This window comes from Staurois parvus, unplaced genomic scaffold (assembly GCF_062004578.1).
Source record: "Staurois parvus isolate SC_StPar_1 unplaced genomic scaffold, SC_StPar_1.0 ptg000543l, whole genome shotgun sequence".
Lineage (NCBI taxonomy): Eukaryota > Metazoa > Chordata > Amphibia > Anura > Ranidae > Staurois > Staurois parvus.
In genome coordinates, this window is record NW_028318339.1 from 1558348 (window position 1) to 1575822 (window position 17475).

At 44.4% G+C, this 17475-nt stretch overlaps 1 protein-coding gene and 5 non-coding genes across 7 annotated transcripts in view; 1 reads left to right on the top strand and 5 right to left on the bottom strand.

Moving 5' to 3' along the window:
* Nucleotides 1–17475, top strand: part of TASP1 (taspase 1) — a 663695-nt gene that overhangs the window by 229236 nt on the left and 416984 nt on the right. The window lies entirely within an intron of this gene.
* Nucleotides 2848–2959, bottom strand: LOC149451328 (U6 spliceosomal RNA). Its single transcript, XR_016315091.1, has one exon. It is a non-coding gene; the product is annotated as a U6 spliceosomal RNA (small nuclear RNA).
* On the bottom strand, nucleotides 5973–6084 carry LOC149451329 (U6 spliceosomal RNA). The gene has a single exon (XR_016315093.1). It is a non-coding gene; the product is annotated as a U6 spliceosomal RNA (small nuclear RNA).
* Nucleotides 9098–9209, bottom strand: LOC149451330 (U6 spliceosomal RNA). Its single transcript, XR_016315094.1, has one exon. It is a non-coding gene; the product is annotated as a U6 spliceosomal RNA (small nuclear RNA).
* Nucleotides 12224–12335, bottom strand: LOC149451331 (U6 spliceosomal RNA). Its single transcript, XR_016315095.1, has one exon. It is a non-coding gene; the product is annotated as a U6 spliceosomal RNA (small nuclear RNA).
* Nucleotides 17139–17245, bottom strand: LOC149451332 (U6 spliceosomal RNA). Its single transcript, XR_016315050.1, has one exon. It is a non-coding gene; the product is annotated as a U6 spliceosomal RNA (small nuclear RNA).

Genomic DNA, 17475 nt, shown 5'->3' on the forward strand with positions numbered 1-17475 from the left:
AGTTGAAAAGTTGATTTTACTGAAGAAAATGAGGAGCACACAGGCTATTGTTAAGCAGGACACCGCATGCAAGTGAGCAGCTCTGCCAGGAGGCATTGTGGGAAGGCAGGCAGGCCACGCCCACCATGCCTTGCTGGGCCCATAAAGCAGAGGTGGTTGGATCCAAACCATCCTCTGCTAGGCGGCTATTTTGGATTTGGATTTCCTGGTAATTATTAAAGAGCCATTTTAGTCCATTGGTTTTGTTTTTTTGCTATATTATTTTCAACTCACTTTGATTGATTGATGTATCTCTGTGGTTTTAAAAATGGTGCCTGCGCCATCTATCCACCTAGGGAAGCCTATTGAAACGAGTGGTCTGTCCTAGAGGTGCGCTACGAGAACGCACACGCTGGCATGCCCCTTACACCCCGGTCACGTCAGGTGCAACTTGGCCTGCGACTTGTAAAACTGTAGGCCAAGTCGCACCCTATTGTCCGCTATTACAGCGGTCCTATGGGTGCGGTTCCGGCTTTGTCGGAGCCGCGCCGACCTCTAAAGTAGTGCACGCAGCAGAGCTTTTGGTGCGGTTTGCATAGGCATTGGTGTCAGCAGGTCGCCCGATTTTGAAATGGTTTTGGGTGTGAGCGGGGGCTCAGGGTGTAAGCGAGCGCTTATGGCATTTGTTCCCTGGTTCCCTTTTTGTTTTCCCGAATGAAGGAGCTCGGGGGAGGGGCGCACTTTTGGCATCCTCACCTTGAGTGCCAGGGGACCTTTCCCAGAGCTGGCCCAGAGGTCGTTGGATGGAAACCATCCTCCGCTAGGCGGCTCTTTTTGATTTTCTCGTATCGATGAACCATTTCCATGCCGGGCACTTTTACCCCCTTCCTGCCCAGGCCATTTTTCAGGTTTCAGCGCTCTCACAATTTCAATGACAATTCGCTCGGTCATACAACATTGTACCCAAACAAACATTTCATCGTTTTCTTCACACAACTAGAGCTTTCTTTTGGTGGTATTTAATCACCGCTGGGGTTTTTATTTTTGGCTAAATTAACCAAAAAAGACCGAAAATTTAAAAACAAAACACGGTTTTCTTTGTTTCTGTTATAAAAGTTCGCAAATCCGTAATGGTTCTTCATAAATTTAGGCCGAGATGTATTCTGCTACATGTCTTTGGTGAAAATAACCCAAATTAGGATGTATTTTTTAGTTTGTAGGAAAGTGATAGAGTTCACAAACTCTGGTATAGGTCTGAATATTGATCAATCCTGAAGTAGTGACAGCCAATCTAATTTCTTGAGGCCCAAGAATGTCAGAACAGTACAGATATTCCCCAAATGACCCCTTTTTGTAAAGTAGACAGTACGACGGATTTCATAAGAGGCATGGCGAGTTTTTTGAAGTTGTATTTTTTTTGTCCGAATTTTTCAGAAAATGAAAAAAATGATTGTCACAATTATTTTTTTTTACATACTGTCACCAGTGCAGTACAGCGTCATCCTATCACTGGCATAGCGGTGATCAGGGACACTGACTGGTGACAGTATGGGGGAAAAAAAAAAAAAAAAAAAAATCATTTTTTTTACTTTTTTTTTTATTATTGTTCATTTTTTATTACATTTTTTTTCTTTTTCTTCAAGATTTTCTTTTCATATTTCCCTATGACCAAAGTAGTACAATGTTACCACAGTAACATTGTACTACTTTGGGGAAGTGATCAGTTTTTTTTTTTTCTTTTCTTACACAATTTGCTTATAGCAAAGACTTCCTTTGCTATAAGCAAGCATTTACCTGAATGACATCGATTCATTCAGGGGTTTGTTTTTTTTTTTTTTTTTTTGTGCTCAGCTGTGATCTGGCCACGGCTCATCACATGACATGTGCATGTGATCGCTGTGACGATTCACAGCTAGACACTAGTAGACAATGGATGGCATGCATGAAGCCATCCATGGTGTACAACTGTCATGTGACCTGCTGTGATTGGTCACAGCAGGTCACATGGTACCAGCAACGGGGCCGGTACTCAGATCTGTCATCGGCCGTGTCCGAGGTACATTGGTTTTGTTTTTTTGCTATATTATTTTCAACTCACTTTGATTGATTTATGTATCTCTGTGGTTTTAAAATCGATCTATTCACCTAGGGAAGCCTATTGAAACGAGTGGTCTGTCCTAGACGTGCGCTATGAGAACGCACACGCTGGCATGCCCCTTACACCCCGGTCACGTCAGGTGCAACTTGGCCTGCGACTTGTAAAACTGTAGGCCAAGTCGCACCCTATTGTCCGCTATTAGAGCGGTCGTACGGGTGCGGTTCCGGCTTTGTCGGAGCCGCGCCGACTTCTAAAGTAGTGCACGCAGCAGAGCTTTTGGTGCGATTTGCATAGGCATTGGTGTCAGCAGGTCACCCAATTTTGAAATTGGTTTTGATGTGAGCGGGGGCTCAGGGTGTAAGAGAGCGCTTATGGCATTTGCTGCCTTTTTGTTTTCCCGAATGAAGGGGCTCGGGGGAGGGGCGCACTTTGGCATCCTCACCTTGAGTGCCGGGGGAGCTTTCCCAGAGCTGGCCGTATAGAAAGGCATTGGGAAAGAAAGGGGAGCCAAGAGAAGGAGTGAGAGAATGGAGCGCCCCCATAGACTAACGGGGCAGTGGGATGCCCATAGGCGTGCTGCTCTTCTTCAGAGAAGGTTGGTGGGAGAAGCCGCTAGGGCACGTGCAGCTTTCAGTTGCGCTCTAACCGTAAGCCGCAGCTTGTAATTTTTATTTTTTAAAATAGTTGATGCTAAGAGTAAAAAAAAAAAAAAAGAAAGAAAGAAAGCAAGAAATCCAAAGCATTGAATTGAAGGAAGGCTGTTTGAGGAAAAAATTTGGGACCGCTTCATGGGTTAGCATGTCAACCTTACGCAGGGGCTTGCTAATTTTCTCTGTATCGTTCCACGATTGTAATCCTGCCCACCCGCCGATGCGGGGGGCAAAGCAATGGGAGAGCCCGAGGGGTATATAAGCCGTCAAAGAGGTCAGAAGATCAGCTTATGGAGAGCGTTGAATGTCAGTGTTCTGCGCTATTTCTGCCAAACTATGTTTATGAATTCTAAGAATGCTTTTTGTATAATCATAATCAATGTGATCAATAATGTCTGTCAGTTGAAAAGTTGATTTTACTGAAGAAAATGAGGAGCACACAGGCTATTGTTAAGCAGGACACCGCATGCAAGTGAGCAGCTCTGCCAGGAGGCATTGTGGGAAGGCAGGCAGGCCACGCCCACCATGCCTTGCTGGGCCCATAAAGCAGAGGTGGTTGGATCCAAACCATCCTCTGCTAGGCGGCTATTTTGGATTTGGATTTCCTGGTAATTATTAAAGAGCCATTTTAGTCCATTGGTTTTGTTTTTTTGCTATATTATTTTCAACTCACTTTGATTGATTGATGTATCTCTGTGGTTTTAAAAATGGTGCCTGCGCCATCTATCCACCTAGGGAAGCCTATTGAAACGTGTGGTCTGTCCTAGAGGTGCGCTACGAGAACGCACACGCTGGCATGCCCCTTACACCCCGGTCACGTCAGGTGCAACTTGGCCTGCGACTTGTAAAACTGTAGGCCAAGTCGCACCCTATTGTCCGCTATTACAGCGGTCCTATGGGTGCGGTTCCGGCTTTGTCGGAGCCGCGCCGACCTCTAAAGTAGTGCACGCAGCAGAGCTTTTGGTGCGGTTTGCATAGGCATTGGTGTCAGCAGGTCGCCCGATTTTGAAATGGTTTTGGGTGTGAGCGGGGGCTCAGGGTGTAAGCGAGCGCTTATGGCATTTGTTCCCTGGTTCCCTTTTTGTTTTCCCGAATGAAGGAGCTCGGGGGAGGGGCGCACTTTTGGCATCCTCACCTTGAGTGCCAGGGGACCTTTCCCAGAGCTGGCCCAGAGGTCGTTGGATGGAAACCATCCTCCGCTAGGCGGCTCTTTTTGATTTTCTCGTATCGATGAACCATTTCCATGCCGGGCACTTTTACCCCCTTCCTGCCCAGGCCATTTTTCAGGTTTCAGCGCTCTCACAATTTCAATGACAATTCGCTCGGTCATACAACATTGTACCCAAACAAACATTTCATCGTTTTCTTCACACAACTAGAGCTTTCTTTTGGTGGTATTTAATCACCGCTGGGGTTTTTATTTTTGGCTAAATTAACCAAAAAAGACCGAAAATTTAAAAACAAAACACGGTTTTCTTTGTTTCTGTTATAAAAGTTCGCAAATCCGTAATGGTTCTTCATAAATTTAGGCCGAGATGTATTCTGCTACATGTCTTTGGTGAAAATAACCCAAATTAGGATGTATTTTTTAGTTTGTAGGAAAGTGATAGAGTTCACAAACTCTGGTATAGGTCTGAATATTGATCAATCCTGAAGTAGTGACAGCCAATCTAATTTCTTGAGGCCCAAGAATGTCAGAACAGTACAGATATTCCCCAAATGACCCCTTTTTGTAAAGTAGACAGTACGACGGATTTCATAAGAGGCATGGCGAGTTTTTTGAAGTTGTATTTTTTTTGTCCGAATTTTTCAGAAAATGAAAAAAATGATTGTCACAATTATTTTTTTTTACATACTGTCACCAGTGCAGTACAGCGTCATCCTATCACTGGCATAGCGGTGATCAGGGACACTGACTGGTGACAGTATGGAAGAAAAAAAAAAAAAAAAAAAATCATTTTTTTTACTTTTTTTTTATTATTATTCATTTTTTATTACATTTTTTTTCTTTTTCTTCAAGATTTTCTTTTCATATTTCCCTATGACCAAAGTAGTACAATGTTACCACAGTAACATTGTACTACTTTGGGGAAGTGATCAGTTTTTTTTTTTTCTTTTCTTACACAATTTGCTTATAGCAAAGACTTCCTTTGCTATAAGCAAGCATTTACCTGAATGACATCGATTCATTCAGGGGTTTTTTTTTTTTTTTTTTTTTTTGTGCTCAGCTGTGATCTGGCCACGGCTCATCACATGACATGTGCATGTGATCGCTGTGACGATTCACAGCTAGACACTAGTAGACAATGGATGGCATGCATGAAGCCATCCATGGTGTACAACTGTCATGTGACCTGCTGTGATTGGTCACAGCAGGTCACATGGTACCAGCAACGGGGCCGGTACTCAGATCTGTCATCGGCCGTGTCCGAGGTACATTGGTTTTGTTTTTTTGCTATATTATTTTCAACTCACTTTGATTGATTTATGTATCTCTGTGGTTTTAAAATCGATCTATTCACCTAGGGAAGCCTATTGAAACGAGTGGTCTGTCCTAGACGTGCGCTATGAGAACGCACACGCTGGCATGCCCCTTACACCCCGGTCACGTCAGGTGCAACTTGGCCTGCGACTTGTAAAACTGTAGGCCAAGTCGCACCCTATTGTCCGCTATTAGAGCGGTCGTACGGGTGCGGTTCCGGCTTTGTCGGAGCCGCGCCGACTTCTAAAGTAGTGCACGCAGCAGAGCTTTTGGTGCGATTTGCATAGGCATTGGTGTCAGCAGGTCACCCAATTTTGAAATTGGTTTTGATGTGAGCGGGGGCTCAGGGTGTAAGAGAGCGCTTATGGCATTTGCTGCCTTTTTGTTTTCCCGAATGAAGGGGCTCGGGGGAGGGGCGCACTTTGGCATCCTCACCTTGAGTGCCGGGGGAGCTTTCCCAGAGCTGGCCGTATAGAAAGGCATTGGGAAAGAAAGGGGAGCCAAGAGAAGGAGTGAGAGAATGGAGCGCCCCCATAGACTAACGGGGCAGTGGGATGCCCATAGGCGTGCTGCTCTTCTTCAGAGAAGGTTGGTGGGAGAAGCCGCTAGGGCACGTGCAGCTTTCAGTTGCGCTCTAACCGTAAGCCGCAGCTTGTAATTTTTATTTTTTAAAATAGTTGATGCTAAGAGTAAAAAAAAAAAAAAAGAAAGAAAGAAAGCAAGAAATCCAAAGCATTGAATTGAAGGAAGGCTGTTTGAGGAAAAAATTTGGGACCGCTTCATGGGTTAGCATGTCAACCTTACGCAGGGGCTTGCTAATTTTCTCTGTATCGTTCCACGATTGTAATCCTGCCCACCCGCCGATGCGGGGGGCAAAGCAATGGGAGAGCCCGAGGGGTATATAAGCCGTCAAAGAGGTCAGAAGATCAGCTTATGGAGAGCGTTGAATGTCAGTGTTCTGCGCTATTTCTGCCAAACTATGTTTATGAATTCTAAGAATGCTTTTTGTATAATCATAATCAATGTGATCAATAATGTCTGTCAGTTGAAAAGTTGATTTTACTGAAGAAAATGAGGAGCACACAGGCTATTGTTAAGCAGGACACCGCATGCAAGTGAGCAGCTCTGCCAGGAGGCATTGTGGGAAGGCAGGCAGGCCACGCCCACCATGCCTTGCTGGGCCCATAAAGCAGAGGTGGTTGGATCCAAACCATCCTCTGCTAGGCGGCTATTTTGGATTTGGATTTCCTGGTAATTATTAAAGAGCCATTTTAGTCCATTGGTTTTGTTTTTTTGCTATATTATTTTCAACTCACTTTGATTGATTGATGTATCTCTGTGGTTTTAAAAATGGTGCCTGCGCCATCTATCCACCTAGGGAAGCCTATTGAAACGTGTGGTCTGTCCTAGAGGTGCGCTACGAGAACGCACACGCTGGCATGCCCCTTACACCCCGGTCACGTCAGGTGCAACTTGGCCTGCGACTTGTAAAACTGTAGGCCAAGTCGCACCCTATTGTCCGCTATTACAGCGGTCCTATGGGTGCGGTTCCGGCTTTGTCGGAGCCGCGCCGACCTCTAAAGTAGTGCACGCAGCAGAGCTTTTGGTGCGGTTTGCATAGGCATTGGTGTCAGCAGGTCGCCCGATTTTGAAATGGTTTTGGGTGTGAGCGGGGGCTCAGGGTGTAAGCGAGCGCTTATGGCATTTGTTCCCTGGTTCCCTTTTTGTTTTCCCGAATGAAGGAGCTCGGGGGAGGGGCGCACTTTTGGCATCCTCACCTTGAGTGCCAGGGGACCTTTCCCAGAGCTGGCCCAGAGGTCGTTGGATGGAAACCATCCTCCGCTAGGCGGCTCTTTTTGATTTTCTCGTATCGATGAACCATTTCCATGCCGGGCACTTTTACCCCCTTCCTGCCCAGGCCATTTTTCAGGTTTCAGCGCTCTCACAATTTCAATGACAATTCGCTCGGTCATACAACATTGTACCCAAACAAACATTTCATCGTTTTCTTCACACAACTAGAGCTTTCTTTTGGTGGTATTTAATCACCGCTGGGGTTTTTATTTTTGGCTAAATTAACCAAAAAAGACCGAAAATTTAAAAACAAAACACGGTTTTCTTTGTTTCTGTTATAAAAGTTCGCAAATCCGTAATGGTTCTTCATAAATTTAGGCCGAGATGTATTCTGCTACATGTCTTTGGTGAAAATAACCCAAATTAGGATGTATTTTTTAGTTTGTAGGAAAGTGATAGAGTTCACAAACTCTGGTATAGGTCTGAATATTGATCAATCCTGAAGTAGTGACAGCCAATCTAATTTCTTGAGGCCCAAGAATGTCAGAACAGTACAGATATTCCCCAAATGACCCCTTTTTGTAAAGTAGACAGTACGACGGATTTCATAAGAGGCATGGCGAGTTTTTTGAAGTTGTATTTTTTTTGTCCGAATTTTTCAGAAAATGAAAAAAATGATTGTCACAATTATTTTTTTTTACATACTGTCACCAGTGCAGTACAGCGTCATCCTATCACTGGCATAGCGGTGATCAGGGACACTGACTGGTGACAGTATGGAAGAAAAAAAAAAAAAAAAAAAATCATTTTTTTTACTTTTTTTTTATTATTATTCATTTTTTATTACATTTTTTTTCTTTTTCTTCAAGATTTTCTTTTCATATTTCCCTATGACCAAAGTAGTACAATGTTACCACAGTAACATTGTACTACTTTGGGGAAGTGATCAGTTTTTTTTTTTTCTTTTCTTACACAATTTGCTTATAGCAAAGACTTCCTTTGCTATAAGCAAGCATTTACCTGAATGACATCGATTCATTCAGGGGTTTTTTTTTTTTTTTTTTTTTTTGTGCTCAGCTGTGATCTGGCCACGGCTCATCACATGACATGTGCATGTGATCGCTGTGACGATTCACAGCTAGACACTAGTAGACAATGGATGGCATGCATGAAGCCATCCATGGTGTACAACTGTCATGTGACCTGCTGTGATTGGTCACAGCAGGTCACATGGTACCAGCAACGGGGCCGGTACTCAGATCTGTCATCGGCCGTGTCCGAGGTACATTGGTTTTGTTTTTTTGCTATATTATTTTCAACTCACTTTGATTGATTTATGTATCTCTGTGGTTTTAAAATCGATCTATTCACCTAGGGAAGCCTATTGAAACGAGTGGTCTGTCCTAGACGTGCGCTATGAGAACGCACACGCTGGCATGCCCCTTACACCCCGGTCACGTCAGGTGCAACTTGGCCTGCGACTTGTAAAACTGTAGGCCAAGTCGCACCCTATTGTCCGCTATTAGAGCGGTCGTACGGGTGCGGTTCCGGCTTTGTCGGAGCCGCGCCGACTTCTAAAGTAGTGCACGCAGCAGAGCTTTTGGTGCGATTTGCATAGGCATTGGTGTCAGCAGGTCACCCAATTTTGAAATTGGTTTTGATGTGAGCGGGGGCTCAGGGTGTAAGAGAGCGCTTATGGCATTTGCTGCCTTTTTGTTTTCCCGAATGAAGGGGCTCGGGGGAGGGGCGCACTTTGGCATCCTCACCTTGAGTGCCGGGGGAGCTTTCCCAGAGCTGGCCGTATAGAAAGGCATTGGGAAAGAAAGGGGAGCCAAGAGAAGGAGTGAGAGAATGGAGCGCCCCCATAGACTAACGGGGCAGTGGGATGCCCATAGGCGTGCTGCTCTTCTTCAGAGAAGGTTGGTGGGAGAAGCCGCTAGGGCACGTGCAGCTTTCAGTTGCGCTCTAACCGTAAGCCGCAGCTTGTAATTTTTATTTTTTAAAATAGTTGATGCTAAGAGTAAAAAAAAAAAAAAAGAAAGAAAGAAAGCAAGAAATCCAAAGCATTGAATTGAAGGAAGGCTGTTTGAGGAAAAAATTTGGGACCGCTTCATGGGTTAGCATGTCAACCTTACGCAGGGGCTTGCTAATTTTCTCTGTATCGTTCCACGATTGTAATCCTGCCCACCCGCCGATGCGGGGGGCAAAGCAATGGGAGAGCCCGAGGGGTATATAAGCCGTCAAAGAGGTCAGAAGATCAGCTTATGGAGAGCGTTGAATGTCAGTGTTCTGCGCTATTTCTGCCAAACTATGTTTATGAATTCTAAGAATGCTTTTTGTATAATCATAATCAATGTGATCAATAATGTCTGTCAGTTGAAAAGTTGATTTTACTGAAGAAAATGAGGAGCACACAGGCTATTGTTAAGCAGGACACCGCATGCAAGTGAGCAGCTCTGCCAGGAGGCATTGTGGGAAGGCAGGCAGGCCACGCCCACCATGCCTTGCTGGGCCCATAAAGCAGAGGTGGTTGGATCCAAACCATCCTCTGCTAGGCGGCTATTTTGGATTTGGATTTCCTGGTAATTATTAAAGAGCCATTTTAGTCCATTGGTTTTGTTTTTTTGCTATATTATTTTCAACTCACTTTGATTGATTGATGTATCTCTGTGGTTTTAAAAATGGTGCCTGCGCCATCTATCCACCTAGGGAAGCCTATTGAAACGTGTGGTCTGTCCTAGAGGTGCGCTACGAGAACGCACACGCTGGCATGCCCCTTACACCCCGGTCACGTCAGGTGCAACTTGGCCTGCGACTTGTAAAACTGTAGGCCAAGTCGCACCCTATTGTCCGCTATTACAGCGGTCCTATGGGTGCGGTTCCGGCTTTGTCGGAGCCGCGCCGACCTCTAAAGTAGTGCACGCAGCAGAGCTTTTGGTGCGGTTTGCATAGGCATTGGTGTCAGCAGGTCGCCCGATTTTGAAATGGTTTTGGGTGTGAGCGGGGGCTCAGGGTGTAAGCGAGCGCTTATGGCATTTGTTCCCTGGTTCCCTTTTTGTTTTCCCGAATGAAGGAGCTCGGGGGAGGGGCGCACTTTTGGCATCCTCACCTTGAGTGCCAGGGGACCTTTCCCAGAGCTGGCCCAGAGGTCGTTGGATGGAAACCATCCTCCGCTAGGCGGCTCTTTTTGATTTTCTCGTATCGATGAACCATTTCCATGCCGGGCACTTTTACCCCCTTCCTGCCCAGGCCATTTTTCAGGTTTCAGCGCTCTCACAATTTCAATGACAATTCGCTCGGTCATACAACATTGTACCCAAACAAACATTTCATCGTTTTCTTCACACAACTAGAGCTTTCTTTTGGTGGTATTTAATCACCGCTGGGGTTTTTATTTTTGGCTAAATTAACCAAAAAAGACCGAAAATTTAAAAACAAAACACGGTTTTCTTTGTTTCTGTTATAAAAATTCGCAAATCCGTAATGGTTCTTCATAAATTTAGGCCGAGATGTATTCTGCTACATGTCTTTGGTGAAAATAACCCAAATTAGGATGTATTTTTTAGTTTGTAGGAAAGTGATAGAGTTCACAAACTCTGGTATAGGTCTGAATATTGATCAATCCTGAAGTAGTGACAGCCAATCTAATTTCTTGAGGCCCAAGAATGTCAGAACAGTACAGATATTCCCCAAATGACCCCTTTTTGTAAAGTAGACAGTACGACGGATTTCATAAGAGGCATGGCGAGTTTTTTGAAGTTGTATTTTTTTTGTCCGAATTTTTCAGAAAATGAAAAAAATGATTGTCACAATTATTTTTTTTTACATACTGTCACCAGTGCAGTACAGCGTCATCCTATCACTGGCATAGCGGTGATCAGGGACACTGACTGGTGACAGTATGGAAGAAAAAAAAAAAAAAAAAAAAATCATTTTTTTTACTTTTTTTTTATTATTATTCATTTTTTATTACATTTTTTTTCTTTTTCTTCAAGATTTTCTTTTCATATTTCCCTATGACCAAAGTAGTACAATGTTACCACAGTAACATTGTACTACTTTGGGGAAGTGATCAGTTTTTTTTTTTTCTTTTCTTACACAATTTGCTTATAGCAAAGACTTCCTTTGCTATAAGCAAGCATTTACCTGAATGACATCGATTCATTCAGGGGTTTGTTTTTTTTTTTTTTTTTTTGTGCTCAGCTGTGATCTGGCCACGGCTCATCACATGACATGTGCATGTGATCGCTGTGACGATTCACAGCTAGACACTAGTAGACAATGGATGGCATGCATGAAGCCATCCATGGTGTACAACTGTCATGTGACCTGCTGTGATTGGTCACAGCAGGTCACATGGTACCAGCAACGGGGCCGGTACTCAGATCTGTCATCGGCCGTGTCCGAGGTACATTGGTTTTGTTTTTTTGCTATATTATTTTCAACTCACTTTGATTGATTTATGTATCTCTGTGGTTTTAAAATCGATCTATTCACCTAGGGAAGCCTATTGAAACGAGTGGTCTGTCCTAGACGTGCGCTATGAGAACGCACACGCTGGCATGCCCCTTACACCCCGGTCACGTCAGGTGCAACTTGGCCTGCGACTTGTAAAACTGTAGGCCAAGTCGCACCCTATTGTCCGCTATTAGAGCGGTCGTACGGGTGCGGTTCCGGCTTTGTCGGAGCCGCGCCGACTTCTAAAGTAGTGCACGCAGCAGAGCTTTTGGTGCGATTTGCATAGGCATTGGTGTCAGCAGGTCACCCAATTTTGAAATTGGTTTTGATGTGAGCGGGGGCTCAGGGTGTAAGAGAGCGCTTATGGCATTTGCTGCCTTTTTGTTTTCCCGAATGAAGGGGCTCGGGGGAGGGGCGCACTTTGGCATCCTCACCTTGAGTGCCGGGGGAGCTTTCCCAGAGCTGGCCGTATAGAAAGGCATTGGGAAAGAAAGGGGAGCCAAGAGAAGGAGTGAGAGAATGGAGCGCCCCCATAGACTAACGGGGCAGTGGGATGCCCATAGGCGTGCTGCTCTTCTTCAGAGAAGGTTGGTGGGAGAAGCCGCTAGGGCACGTGCAGCTTTCAGTTGCGCTCTAACCGTAAGCCGCAGCTTGTAATTTTTATTTTTTAAAATAGTTGATGCTAAGAGTAAAAAAAAAAAAAAAGAAAGAAAGAAAGCAAGAAATCCAAAGCATTGAATTGAAGGAAGGCTGTTTGAGGAAAAAATTTGGGACCGCTTCATGGGTTAGCATGTCAACCTTACGCAGGGGCTTGCTAATTTTCTCTGTATCGTTCCACGATTGTAATCCTGCCCACCCGCCGATGCGGGGGGCAAAGCAATGGGAGAGCCCGAGGGGTATATAAGCCGTCAAAGAGGTCAGAAGATCAGCTTATGGAGAGCGTTGAATGTCAGTGTTCTGCGCTATTTCTGCCAAACTATGTTTATGAATTCTAAGAATGCTTTTTGTATAATCATAATCAATGTGATCAATAATGTCTGTCAGTTGAAAAGTTGATTTTACTGAAGAAAATGAGGAGCACACAGGCTATTGTTAAGCAGGACACCGCATGCAAGTGAGCAGCTCTGCCAGGAGGCATTGTGGGAAGGCAGGCAGGCCACGCCCACCATGCCTTGCTGGGCCCATAAAGCAGAGGTGGTTGGATCCAAACCATCCTCTGCTAGGCGGCTATTTTGGATTTGGATTTCCTGGTAATTATTAAAGAGCCATTTTAGTCCATTGGTTTTGTTTTTTTGCTATATTATTTTCAACTCACTTTGATTGATTGATGTATCTCTGTGGTTTTAAAAATGGTGCCTGCGCCATCTATCCACCTAGGGAAGCCTATTGAAACGTGTGGTCTGTCCTAGAGGTGCGCTACGAGAACGCACACGCTGGCATGCCCCTTACACCCCGGTCACGTCAGGTGCAACTTGGCCTGCGACTTGTAAAACTGTAGGCCAAGTCGCACCCTATTGTCCGCTATTACAGCGGTCCTATGGGTGCGGTTCCGGCTTTGTCGGAGCCGCGCCGACCTCTAAAGTAGTGCACGCAGCAGAGCTTTTGGTGCGGTTTGCATAGGCATTGGTGTCAGCAGGTCGCCCGATTTTGAAATGGTTTTGGGTGTGAGCGGGGGCTCAGGGTGTAAGCGAGCGCTTATGGCATTTGTTCCCTGGTTCCCTTTTTGTTTTCCCGAATGAAGGAGCTCGGGGGAGGGGCGCACTTTTGGCATCCTCACCTTGAGTGCCAGGGGACCTTTCCCAGAGCTGGCCCAGAGGTCGTTGGATGGAAACCATCCTCCGCTAGGCGGCTCTTTTTGATTTTCTCGTATCGATGAACCATTTCCATGCCGGGCACTTTTACCCCCTTCCTGCCCAGGCCATTTTTCAGGTTTCAGCGCTCTCACAATTTCAATGACAATTCGCTCGGTCATACAACATTGTACCCAAACAAACATTTCATCGTTTTCTTCACACAACTAGAGCTTTCTTTTGGTGGTATTTAATCACCGCTGGGGTTTTTATTTTTGGCTAAATTAACCAAAAAAGACCGAAAATTTAAAAACAAAACACGGTTTTCTTTGTTTCTGTTATAAAAGTTCGCAAATCCGTAATGGTTCTTCATAAATTTAGGCCGAGATGTATTCTGCTACATGTCTTTGGTGAAAATAACCCAAATTAGGATGTATTTTTTAGTTTGTAGGAAAGTGATAGAGTTCACAAACTCTGGTATAGGTCTGAATATTGATCAATCCTGAAGTAGTGACAGCCAATCTAATTTCTTGAGGCCCAAGAATGTCAGAACAGTACAGATATTCCCCAAATGACCCCTTTTTGTAAAGTAGACAGTACGACGGATTTCATAAGAGGCATGGCGAGTTTTTTGAAGTTGTATTTTTTTTGTCCGAATTTTTCAGAAAATGAAAAAAATGATTGTCACAATTATTTTTTTTTACATACTGTCACCAGTGCAGTACAGCGTCATCCTATCACTGGCATAGCGGTGATCAGGGACACTGACTGGTGACAGTATGGAAGAAAAAAAAAAAAAAAAAAAATCATTTTTTTTACTTTTTTTTATTATTATTCATTTTTTATTACATTTTTTTTCTTTTTCTTCAAGATTTTCTTTTCATATTTCCCTATGACCAAAGTAGTACAATGTTACCACAGTAACATTGTACTACTTTGGGGAAGTGATCAGTTTTTTTTTTTTCTTTTCTTACACAATTTGCTTATAGCAAAGACTTCCTTTGCTATAAGCAAGCATTTACCTGAATGACATCGATTCATTCAGGGGTTTGTTTTTTTTTTGTTTTTTTTTTTTTGTGCTCAGCTGTGATCTGGCCACGGCTCATCACATGACATGTGCATGTGATCGCTGTGACGATTCACAGCTAGACACTAGTAGACAATGGATGGCATGCATGAAGCCATCCATGGTGTACAACTGTCATGTGACCTGCTGTGATTGGTCACAGCAGGTCACATGGTACCAGCAACGGGGCCGGTACTCAGATCTGTCATCGGCCGTGTCCGAGGTACATTGGTTTTGTTTTTTTGCTATATTATTTTCAACTCACTTTGATTGATTTATGTATCTCTGTGGTTTTAAAATCGATCTATTCACCTAGGGAAGCCTATTGAAACGAGTGGTCTGTCCTAGACGTGCGCTACGAGAACGCACACGCTGGCATGCCCCTTACACCCCGGTCACGTCAGGTGCAACTTGGCCTGCGACTTGCAAAACTGTAGGCCAAGTCGCACCCTATTGTCCGCTATTACAGCGGTCCTATGGGTGCGGTTCCGGCTTTGTCGGAGCCGCGCCGACCTCTAAAGTAGTGCACGCAGCAGAGCTTTTGGTGCGGTTTGCATAGGCATTGGTGTCAGCAGGTCGCCCGATTTTGAAATGGTTTTGGGTGTGAGCGGGGGCTCAGGGTGTAAGCGAGCGCTTATGGCATTTGTTCCCTGGTTCCCTTTTTGTTTTCCCGAATGAAGGAGCTCGGGGGAGGGGCGCACTTTTGGCATCCTCACCTTGAGTGCCAGGGGACCTTTCCCAGAGCTGGCCCAGAGGTCGTTGGATGGAAACCATCCTCCGCTAGGCGGCTCTTTTTGATTTTCTCGTATCGATGAACCATTTCCATGCCGGGCACTTTTACCCCCTTCCTGCCCAGGCCATTTTTCAGGTTTCAGCGCTCTCACAATTTCAATGACAATTCGCTCGGTCATACAACATTGTACCCAAACAAACATTTCATCGTTTTCTTCACACAACTAGAGCTTTCTTTTGGTGGTATTTAATCACCGCTGGGGTTTTTATTTTTGGCTAAATTAACCAAAAAAGACCGAAAATTTAAAAACAAAACACGGTTTTCTTTGTTTCTGTTATAAAAGTTCGCAAATCCGTAATGGTTCTTCATAAATTTAGGCCGAGATGTATTCTGCTACATGTCTTTGGTGAAAATAACCCAAATTAGGATGTATTTTTTAGTTTGTAGGAAAGTGATAGAGTTCACAAACTCTGGTATAGGTCTGAATATTGATCAATCCTGAAGTAGTGACAGCCAATCTAATTTCTTGAGGCCCAAGAATGTCAGAACAGTACAGATATTCCCCAAATGACCCCTTTTTGTAAAGTAGACAGTACGACGGATTTCATAAGAGGCATGGCGAGTTTTTTGAAGTTGTATTTTTTTTGTCCGAATTTTTCAGAAAATGAAAAAAATGATTGTCACAATTATTTTTTTTTACATACTGTCACCAGTGCAGTACAGCGTCATCCTATCACTGGCATAGCGGTGATCAGGGACACTGACTGGTGACAGTATGGGGGAAAAAAAAAAAAAAAAAAAAATCATTTTTTTTACTTTTTTTTTTATTATTGTTCATTTTTTATTACATTTTTTTTCTTTTTCTTCAAGATTTTCTTTTCATATTTCCCTATGACCAAAGTAGTACAATGTTACCACAGTAACATTGTACTACTTTGGGGAAGTGATCAGTTTTTTTTTTTTCTTTTCTTACACAATTTGCTTATAGCAAAGACTTCCTTTGCTATAAGCAAGCATTTACCTGAATGACATCGATTCATTCAGGGGTTTGTTTTTTTTTTTTGTGCTCAGCTGTGATCTGGCCACGGCTCATCACATGACATGTGCATGTGATCGCTGTGACGATTCACAGCTAGACACTAGTAGACAATGGATGGCATGCATGAAGCCATCCATGGTGTACAACTGTCATGTGACCTGCTGTGATTGGTCACAGCAGGTCACATGGTACCAGCAACGGGGCCGGTACTCAGATCTGTCATCGGCCGTGTCCGAGGTACATTGGTTTTGTTTTTTTGCTATATTATTTTCAACTCACTTTGATTGATTTATGTATCTCTGTGGTTTTAAAATCGATCTATTCACCTAGGGAAGCCTATTGAAACGAGTGGTCTGTCCTAGACGTGCGCTATGAGAACGCACACGCTGGCATGCCCCTTACACCCCGGTCACGTCAGGTGCAACTTGGCCTGCGACTTGTAAAACTGTAGGCCAAGTCGCACCCTATTGTCCGCTATTAGAGCGGTCGTACGGGTGCGGTTCCGGCTTTGTCGGAGCCGCGCCGACTTCTAAAGTAGTGCACGCAGCAGAGCTTTTGGTGCGATTTGCATAGGCATTGGTGTCAGCAGGTCACCCAATTTTGAAATTGGTTTTGATGTGAGCGGGGGCTCAGGGTGTAAGAGAGCGCTTATGGCATTTGCTGCCTTTTTGTTTTCCCGAATGAAGGGGCTCGGGGGAGGGGCGCACTTTGGCATCCTCACCTTGAGTGCCGGGGGAGCTTTCCCAGAGCTGGCCGTATAGAAAGGCATTGGGAAAGAAAGGGGAGCCAAGAGAAGGAGTGAGAGAATGGAGCGCCCCCATAGACTAACGGGGCAGTGGGATGCCCATAGGCGTGCTGCTCTTCTTCAGAGAAGGTTGGTGGGAGAAGCCGCTAGGGCACGTGCAGCTTTCAGTTGCGCTCTAACCGTAAGCCGCAGCTTGTAATTTTTATTTTTTAAAATAGTTGATGCTAAGAGTAAAAAAAAAAAAAAAGAAAGAAAGAAAGCAAGAAATCCAAAGCATTGAATTGAAGGAAGGCTGTTTGAGGAAAAAATTTGGGACCGCTTCATGGGTTAGCATGTCAACCTTACGCAGGGGCTTGCTAATTTTCTCTGTATCGTTCCACGATTGTAATCCTGCCCACCCGCCGATGCGGGGGGGCAAAGCAATGGGAGAGCCCGAGGGGTATATAAGCCGTCAAAGAGGTCAGAAGATCAGCTTATGGAGAGCGTTGAATGTCGGTGTTCTGCGCTATTTCTGCCAAACTATGTTTATGAATTCTAAGAATGCTTTTTGTATAATCATAATCAATGTGATCAATAATGTCTGTCAGTTGAAAAGTTGATTTTACTGAAGAAAATGAGGAGCACACAGGCTATTGTTAAGC